Genomic DNA, 9,471 nt, shown 5'->3' with positions numbered 1-9,471 from the left:
GCCTAGCACAGTCGCTACTATGGAACTCCATGGTAATTTGTTCACAATTTTTTTAAGTAATTCTATGGTGCTATTTCTACCCAGATCTAGCCAGCACAAATATTAATGCCAATTTAGTTTAGTATTTAGTAGCCATGTGTGATTTTGTTTTGTACCATATACAGTATTTTCCAGAGTATATGTCACTTTTTTTTTTAAAACTAGATTGGGATGTCCTGCGACTTACACTCCAGTGCAACTTGTATAGAAATAATAAATTCACACATTGGGTATGACAATAATAATAATAATATTTTTACAAGACTTTCCCAGGAATCAAAGCACTAAACAAAATGGACTTGAACTAAAAGACTAAAATTAAAAGTACACAGCAATGCACAAAATCTCCAAATTAAAGAGCTGACCAAACAGAAACGGCGACTTATACTCCGGAAAATAGGTACTATACCGTTGGAGAATCCGACTTGTAGCAAAATGGCCCTTTGTGGACACTGCAAGTATTATTAGTTGGTAACTATGTTGTAACACACTTTTAAAGCAGTCATCATAACCCTGCAAAAACACATACAAAATGGTAAATTAACCATTCAACTGAGCAGGAGACGCCAGTTTGAGTGTGTAAAAGTCAAGGTGTGACATAAGATACTATTAATAATAACCACAGCACCGCCCCCTGCTGATGTTAACGGATGCAACACGTTAGCGCACTTACAAATCTCCCACAACAAGAACAACTGCAACATGAGAGGGAAGACGTTTCACAAGGAAGATGCATTCACGCTGTGATGAATCACAGTCAACCGCAGAGGTCTGGAGAGCACGATGTTTAAAACATGGGAGTGCATGCAGCCAGCGTGTGTACTCATGGATTAGCATGTGTACTCATGGCTGGGGGGATCGTGGGGGGGGGGGGGTATGCAGAGGAGAGCTGAGGCTCGAAGAAGTACCGAAGCTCAGCTCAGATGAGCAATCTGACAACAAGGCTACAAGGCTCGTGAATAAACGATGAGCGCACCAGCTGCGGGGCGCTCGTAGGCGTCGCTATTTCAGCACAGTGACCGGCCGGCCAGCTCGGCGTGCACGAACACAGTCGCATATGTGGAAATCCAAGTAACAAAACCCACATATCAAAGTGCGGACACACAAACATGACAGTGACCTTCTACTGTTTTGTGACGACTACAAAGTCTGCTGAACAGGAGACGACATTAACGCATGTGAACGTAATCTAGGATGGACTAACTAATCTAATCGAGACTAATCGATTAGTCAATGGGCAGAAAAATAACGATCAATCACTCTGATAATTAATTATTGAGAATGAGGATACTGTATGCTCAGTTTGGATGTTCGACTTGTGAATAATTTTAATCATCAGTTGCAGGTCGGATTAAAGGGTTTAATAAAAAAATCCAGATTTTTATTCAAAACTTGGATTCAATGTAAACAATTATTTTAAAAGGATCCATTATTATTATTATAAATATTCTGGTTTAAACTGATTTAAAACAGAATAGATAAGTGTGTTTAAAGTCATTCTTAAACCCACTTACTACATACATACACGCGCTCGCACACACACTGAACTAACAGTAAAAATTTTAAAATGGATTTAATCCAATATATAAAGAGCATTGATGTTGTTTTAAGAAGTGTTTTTTATAAATATATATTTGGTCTGAATTGGTGATTGTAAATAGAATTAATTAATCATAATTTTTTTTTACCTGTTTTTAATTTTAATAAACATAAATATTCTGTTTTATTGTATTTTATTGTATTTTAAAACATTGCATGCAATGATAAATTAAAGAGTTTTTTTTTTTAAATACTTTAAACAGAATTCATCGTTGATCAACCAAAATTTTGTGTTTTTAAAAGTAATTTAAACTGGATTTAATCTCCCCAACAGAAATAATTAGGTTTTAAATTCTTTTAAACCATTCTGCACAAGGATGGATGTTTTCTCTGAAGTACCTCAAAGACAACTAAATATATTAAACCATTTTTAAAAAGACAATGTTTTAATGGTTTTAAATGAGATGCATTTTGGCTGCGTACAAATATTCTAGTTTTAATGAGTTTTAAACAGTATGACAAGATCTGAAGATAAAAATGAAACATTCATTAAAATATTTGTGGTTTTTCACAGTCATTTGAAACCATTTTAAACTAATTACAAAATAGTTTAAAATGGGTTTTAATCATTCTTTTAAAAAAAGGAAAGCTGGAATAAGAAAATTCAACAAATTTTGACTGTCACAAACTAATTTAATGTTTCAGAATGGAAAAGAGTCACTGAAATTGGGAAAAAAAAAAACCCCCAAAAACCAAAACTTATTTGTATGCCATTATTCAAAGATTAAAAAAAAACTTGTACCCTAAAGTTTACCCACACCCATGTGGCACTCGTGCACACATGCAGATAAGCCGGCAGAGCCCGAGGTCTGCCAAGAAGAAAACCTGATGTCAATCAAGTGTCTGGACACAAGGGGGAAAGAAGAACACCCGCGGATGCAGCGCTATTAATAACCCAACACACCTTGAGAGTCGGGTCTCGCAAACGGTTACAAAAAAATACATTCACACATTCATTGTAGCATTAATCATATAATTCTAATGTTATATTGACAAGAAAACGGATTCTAATATCAAATTCTTTGAGTGAGTGTTTTTTACCATCTCCAGTTCTCTCTGTTACCCAAATTACACCTTGATGTGGGCCCTTCTAGCAGCGCGGGTCCCAAGAGATGAACCGCACGAGTAGTTCTGTTAAGAACACAATTAATCTTGGGGCTGTGAACTGGCCCACGTCATGAAAAACTGATTGGAAAACCTTTATATTAATCTGCATACACCCAGGGAACGACTTTCGGTTACAAGCGCTACTTGGGAATTTTCATCATATTTACTAAGACCTGCAACTTGCACCTGCACAAAACACTGTGTACCAACCAGTGCTTTGTGTGCTTACAACTTTAATCTTGAAGTCTCACATCTTGAATTTGCACACTTTTTCAGCTGATGGAGAACAGAGCAAGATCCCCCCTGGATTTGATGATGCAGTGATTTATGAAGACTCAGCAGTACTCTCTGGACTCACTGCATAGCTGTTAAATGTTTTTTAACATTGTGGATGTCAGCGACTTTACAGAAATATATCCAAAAATCCCATTTAGAGGCTAAAAAACCTCAACTCTAACTAGAGTCCAGATACATTTGCATTTTCCCACAATGTGACACCTGTTAACGGGCTCCCCTGCTGTTCCTTCTGCTCAAGTGAGCAGTGGCTGAGGATGGAATCTTTGTTTATGTCTTGAAATGTGGAGCACGTATGACACCTAGTGGCAGAAAATTTATTTATAGCACCTTTAAGTAAAACACTAGGATTTGCCAAATTAAACAAATTTCCTGCTCCAAAAAAAAAAGAAAACATCACTGCACACTCTTCTAACCTGACTGCAGGATATGAAAAATGGTCAAATACACTTCAGCCGTGTTCACATTTAGAAGCGTAATATAAAACGTGGAGTGAAACTCGATCGTGACTTTATATCTGACATAAAGGTGTCATCTTCCAGGCTGTAATGTGCTTTTACAACTGACATTACATCATGCAGAGAAGGGGCGGGGCTCATCCCAGCTCAACTAATTTTACGACGTATTCTTCTGGCACATGCAAAGCTTTTTTTTTTCCCCTCTTTCTTTTTGCTTATTTTTGATACAGCAGTAGCCTACAGCAGAGTAGAATCAGCTGTCATGGCAACATGCACTTCATGTATCATCAGCCATCACCATCATTAAGATGATGATGATCATCATCATCAGTGGCTCTGACTGTACTCGTCAAAGGGAGAAAGAAGAGAACATGCTGCTACAGTTAATCTAGTCATTCCTGGGAAGGCTCATGCGAATGAATCAAAGGAAAATGTGGAAATGAATTATTAAAAACAAAAACAACAACAAAAAAGATTTGCAGAAGGATGTAGTTATGTCATTCTCAGTGCTTCTCCCTGTTACTGCTCACACACCATCTCCACCTGAATGCTGACAGCGGTGGAGTGATGTCACAGCAAACAGCGAGTAGCGACTGTGTGAGTCGGGGGGGAAAACGGGGAAGTACTGTAAGAAGTCATACTTTGGACAACGGCGTTTCGGCTGAACCGGGCGTTCTCGGGAGATATCTGTGAAGAGAGCAAGAGAATTATTTTCTTGTTTCCCCCTCTTCAGAGATATCTCCTGCTGCATATTGCTGTGAATAATAAATATCTGGCAACAATCGGGCACAGTGTGGAGTTTGGCGGCGGGTGAGGGAACAGAGGACGCCGCAAAACTCCTTCAGACTGATGCAAAGTTCTATATTCACATAAAAACTCATTATTCCTGCTCTGGTTATATGATTTATACAGTCAGGATCATAAGGATCATAAGTATTAGGACACATACACAATTTTTGTATCTGCCACCCACCACAATCAAGATATGCTCATAGTGCAAACATTGATCTTTAAATCAAGGGCTTTTAAACAAAAATATAATTAAAAATTTAGGAATTATTGCCATTTTTGCTAAAAGTCCCTCCATTTTCAGAGTCAGAAGTAATGGACAAACTAAGATTTAAACGCTTCTCAATCACACCTACAGCAATTAACCAAGTTGCCAGTTAAGTCTTGGTGGCTTCCCTCACTGGTCTGCCTCTATCAGTCAGATTTAAAGTTACACTACCAAACTATTTGTACTTTTTAATGACTGATGAAAATGACGTCTGTGTGACATATTCAGTGACATGGAAATGTTCATGTATCCATCCCCCTAAAAAAAAAAAGCCACTCTGTAAAAGTACCTTGTCCAATTACTTATGGCCTCTGAAAATGGAGGGACTGTGTATAAAAACGGCTGAAATACCTACACATATAAAACAATATTAAAAGTCTGCACTGCAACCACACCGACTCTTTCATTTAAAGTCCGATGTTGTGGTGTACAGCTGTAAAATGTAAAAACTTGCTGCTGTCCAGATACTTATGGACTTCATTGTATATGAGAATACATAATTTATACATGCAATTATATATATTTTAAATAACTATGTTCTTGTCAGTACGTGATTATGTTTCGTAAAATAAACGTCCGTTTTGTTAAATGACATCAGCAGTTGGTTTCCTGTTCTCATGAGCACTACACTTTTTTTTGTTTGTTTGTTTGTTTTTGTATTGTGACACCAAAACAAACATTTCATTTTGGAATAAAGGGGGAAAAATTAAATAATGCCTTCATTTCCCCAACTTTTTTTTTTTTTTTAATCCACTGTAAAATGTGGATTATAGCAGACAGTCATGCAGCATGAAAGTTTTCACTGTAACCACAGCTGGAGGTGAAAAACCTCAACTATTCCAGCTAAATTCAATAATTCAAACATGTTTCACCACATCCTATCTCAGCCAAATCAGATCATATTATTCACCATCACCAGCATTTCAGACTTCATTGTGTGGTTCTGTACCTTCATTGGTGCCAGCTGAATGGGGGTAATGTACGACGGGTCCACCATGGGCTTGGGCCGGTTGGCAGTGTCTGCCAGGAGGCTCTGCCATTGCTGCGGCAGCCCGGTGAACTTCTGCTCCCGCGGGTCAAAGCCTGTGTGAACCCGGTGCTCAAAGTTAGATGGAGCGGAGATCTCCAGCCGTTTCTTCTTCTTCCCAAACATGCTGGAAAACCCTGGCAAACCTGGCAACAATAAAATACAAAGAGATTAAAAAAAAAGGAGATGTTGGTTAAAAGCTCAATCAAGGCCTAACATTCTATTAGTCAGCAGGCTCTTCAGATCTTAGTGACATCACAAATAGAGCCCGACCGATATGGATTTTTTTGAGGCCGATGCCGATAATGATATTTGGATGAAAAAAAATGCCGATAATCGATAAATTGACTGATTTGCGATGGCTGATAAATCAGCCGATATTATTATTATTATTATTTTAATGAATAAAATGTGTTTTTTTTTGGACTCTTAACAAAAAAAGGTATGAGCTAAAAGCTGAAGCTTTGTCCTCATACTGATTAACTTTATATCAGAGAAGAATTTTCAAGTTCAAAAAATGCAATCAAGAATTAAACCTTTATGAAATAGCAAATACATATCCTTAAAAAGAGTTGTGAATACATCTGATCTTACTACATAAACTGAGTTAATCAACGGGAGGAATGTGGGGGTGAATGTAATCGCAAAGTTATTACAAACAAGATCCTTATAAACTTACTTGTATGCTTTTGTCAGCCAATCAGTGCAGTGTGACAGCGAACACGGGGGCCGGTGATGAACACATTTAAGCAGGGGTGTAACCAGCTCTCAGCTGAACGGAGTCAGAGCTCCATCTACTGGACAAACGGTTGCAAGGACATTTACATTGCCGACACAAACATTATTTCAATAACTGTTCTGTTTATAAGAAATTATTGGCATTCTATCAGCAAAATTTCAGCCAATAGTGAATACTTTGAAAAGGGGTTATATCAGCCAATAATATCGGCCGGTCGATATATCGGTCGGGCTCTAATCACAAATGCAAAAAAGCATGTCGACATCTAGGACGCTGGAGAAAGAGTTTTTATACACTGGAGTAAAGTTGCACCTTTTTTTTCTGGATGTTGAACTCTCTTTTTAACACAGTGATTCACCTGGAGTGAGTTTAATAGCAGGGCAGGAGCTCATTTTAACGCATGTGCACGCCACAGTGTGGGCTGTTACTTAACATAAGGACTTTTAAATTCCACAAATACGCAAGATGGACAACTAAACATGTTGGCAATGTAATGGACATTGGAAATACTACAATAAAAACTTGAGTCCATTGCGTCTTTTTTTAATCCGTCCTTTTAGATTTTGTGCATTGTTGTAGTGTACCATCATTATTGTAGCTTCTTTTGTTTAGTGCATTGCTTAATGGGAAAGCAATATATAAAGTTTGTGCTATGATTAATAATACTAAATGTGTGATTTTTCAGTATACAAGTCACCTTAAAATAAGTTGCAGGATTATACAAGTCACCTTAGTATAAGTTGCAGGATCCCCTAAACTATTAACAGCTACAACAACAAAAGAAAATCTATGATATACACTTTGGAAAATATGGTAGTTGCACATCTTTAAATTTTGTTAAAATCCATCCATTTCTTTGTTCCTTTTTTTTTTTTTTTTTTTTTTAGATTTTTTTTTCCATAAACATTGAGCCAACAAATAACAACCTGAGGGTGAATTTGAAGAAGCTGAAAATGTGCCAGAAGGTATCTCCTGTAGAGATTTGGTGTGCAACAAGACTTTGGAAGCATCGGGATCTTGCAGCATCCACTACTGGGATTTAAACTTGCCCCATTGTGAAAAAGGACACCAAAAACATAAATAGTGAAGCAGGTGAAAAGAAAATATGAACAAAATGATGTTATGTTATAAGCTTTGTAGAATACTGCAAGACTTTAGGCCTTGTTTGTGGTGTTTGGTATTTGCGTGGCTGAATTACACATCAATCAATCAGTTTTATTGGCTGTGACGGTAATCTTTACTGTTATTTTATCTTACATTTACAGCTGGTGATAAAGTTCTAAGAGCTGTGCAACATTAATATAATTATAATCATCACATCAGTATGACTCAGTACAAACTGAGCTCACAACTTTAAAGCTACACTGTGTAGGATTTATTGCCATCTAGTGGTGACGTTGCTGTCACTGATCATGAATTTGTGTATCTTTGTGTTTTCACTTCAACCTTTCAAAACCACTGCAGCTTTTGACTTTACTATTCTCCACCCCACCCCACCCCAAAAAAAACAACCTACAATTATTAATTACCAGCATAAATAACAAACTCAAGTAGAACTAAAGCGTACAAAAATCCCCCAAACATCATGGCAATAATAATATTTCAAGTTTCATCAAATGTCTACGCTGGATAGACGAGCTTTTCACTTTTCCACAAAGAGCATGGAAATTCTGATTTTCCATGAAGGCATCATCAGTCTACCATGAATTGTTAAAATTTTTAAAAAGCACTTTGGGCAAAATGTAACATCGCTCTCCAAAAAGAGTAACAAGCAAGTAGCAAGCAGTAAGACCCACTCAAAGAAAATGAATATTTAGAGCAAGTTCATACACAAAACAGAGATTTATTATTATTATTATATATTTATTTAACCAAACAATTTAAAAATTAAAAAACACTTTGGTTATTCAAGTTTTTTTTTTTATTTGAAGGGGGGGGGGGGGGGGGGTATAAATGGTTTGATATGGACACACGGCTAATTTGTTTAGTAGTTTGGGAATACAAAATGAGTACGTATGTGACATGGCATGTCCAAGAGGTGGAGTCCTTTTGAGATTTGGACAGAAACTTTAAGTCACAGGGACACAATGTCGTGATGGTTTCTGAGGCTGTAAAAGGAGTCTTTTGTGTGTTTGCCATCTATGCTTCATTGTCCTCAGAGAAAAACAAAGTCACCCTTCTTCCCCTTCCCACTGTCTCTCTCCCAGTTACGGGTTTTCCACAGATTATTGTGAATGTGTCAGACACAGAACAGACACGGAATAAACTGCATCTGAAGACAGACTTACTGGTAGATGACCTCATATATAACATAACACTGCACAGGTGTCAACCTGAGTCCTGAAAGGACAAAGAGGCTGCAGGTTTCTTTGTAACCACCAACTCCACCAGCTGATTTCATTGATGAACTCATCTCGTCTGCTGTTGATCAGTGAAACCACCTGGTGGAGTTGGTGGTTACAAAGAAACCTGCAGCCTCTTTGTCCTTTCAGGACTCAGGTTGAACCTATGGCACTGGTTGTCATCCGTCTTTGTATGACAGTGACATGTTTTATACATTTTACCCAATTTCCGGGTGTGCGGCAGAACAACATGCACAAGAAAACTTCCACTAATCATGTAGTCATGGTGCGTATGCTAGCAGTTGGCACCACTCACATATGCTAGCCATAGTTGGTACCATGTACCAACATATGCTACCTGTGGTTGTCGCGAGCCCGTACGCTGGCCAAAAGTTGTTGCGAGCCTGTAGGCTAGCTGCAGTTGCTGCGAGCAGGTACACTATGGGCAGTTGACACAAGCCCATACACTAGCCACAGCTGTAGCGAGCCTCTACGCTAGCAGCAGTTGTCGCAAGCCTGTAGGCTAGCCACAGTTGTCGCGAGCCTGTGGGTTAGCCACAGCTGTCGCGAGCCTCTACGCTAGCAGCAGTTGTCGCAGGCCTGTAGGCTAGCCACAGCTGTCGCGAGCAAGTACGCTAGCAGCAGTTGTCGCAAGCCTGTACGCTAGCATTAGTTGTCGCGAGCCCGTAGGCTAGCCGCAGTTGCCGCGAGCCCGTAGGCTAGCCGCAGTTGCCGCGAGCCCGTAGGCTAGCCGCAGTTGCCGCGAGCCTGTACACTATGGGCAGTTGACACAAGCCCATACACTAGCC

General features: G+C 38.6%; 1 long non-coding RNA gene across 1 annotated transcript in view; it reads right to left on the bottom strand.

Moving 5' to 3' along the window:
- Nucleotides 1–4,167: 4,167 nt before the first annotated feature.
- LOC117503465 overlaps nt 4,168–9,471 on the bottom strand; it is a 38,010-nt gene continuing 32,706 nt past the window's right edge. Inside the window, exons 2-3 of the long non-coding RNA XR_004558571.1 lie at nt 5,504–5,727; nt 4,168–4,184 (exon numbers count right to left, since the gene is read on the bottom strand). This is a non-coding gene — a long non-coding RNA (uncharacterized LOC117503465). The remainder of the gene's footprint in view (nt 4,185–5,503; nt 5,728–9,471) is intronic.

The sequence above is a fragment of the Thalassophryne amazonica genome, chromosome 21 (genome assembly GCF_902500255.1).
Source record: "Thalassophryne amazonica chromosome 21, fThaAma1.1, whole genome shotgun sequence".
Classification (NCBI taxonomy): Eukaryota; Metazoa; Chordata; class Actinopteri; order Batrachoidiformes; family Batrachoididae; genus Thalassophryne; species Thalassophryne amazonica.
This window is presented reverse-complemented; position numbering and strand designations above follow the sequence as displayed.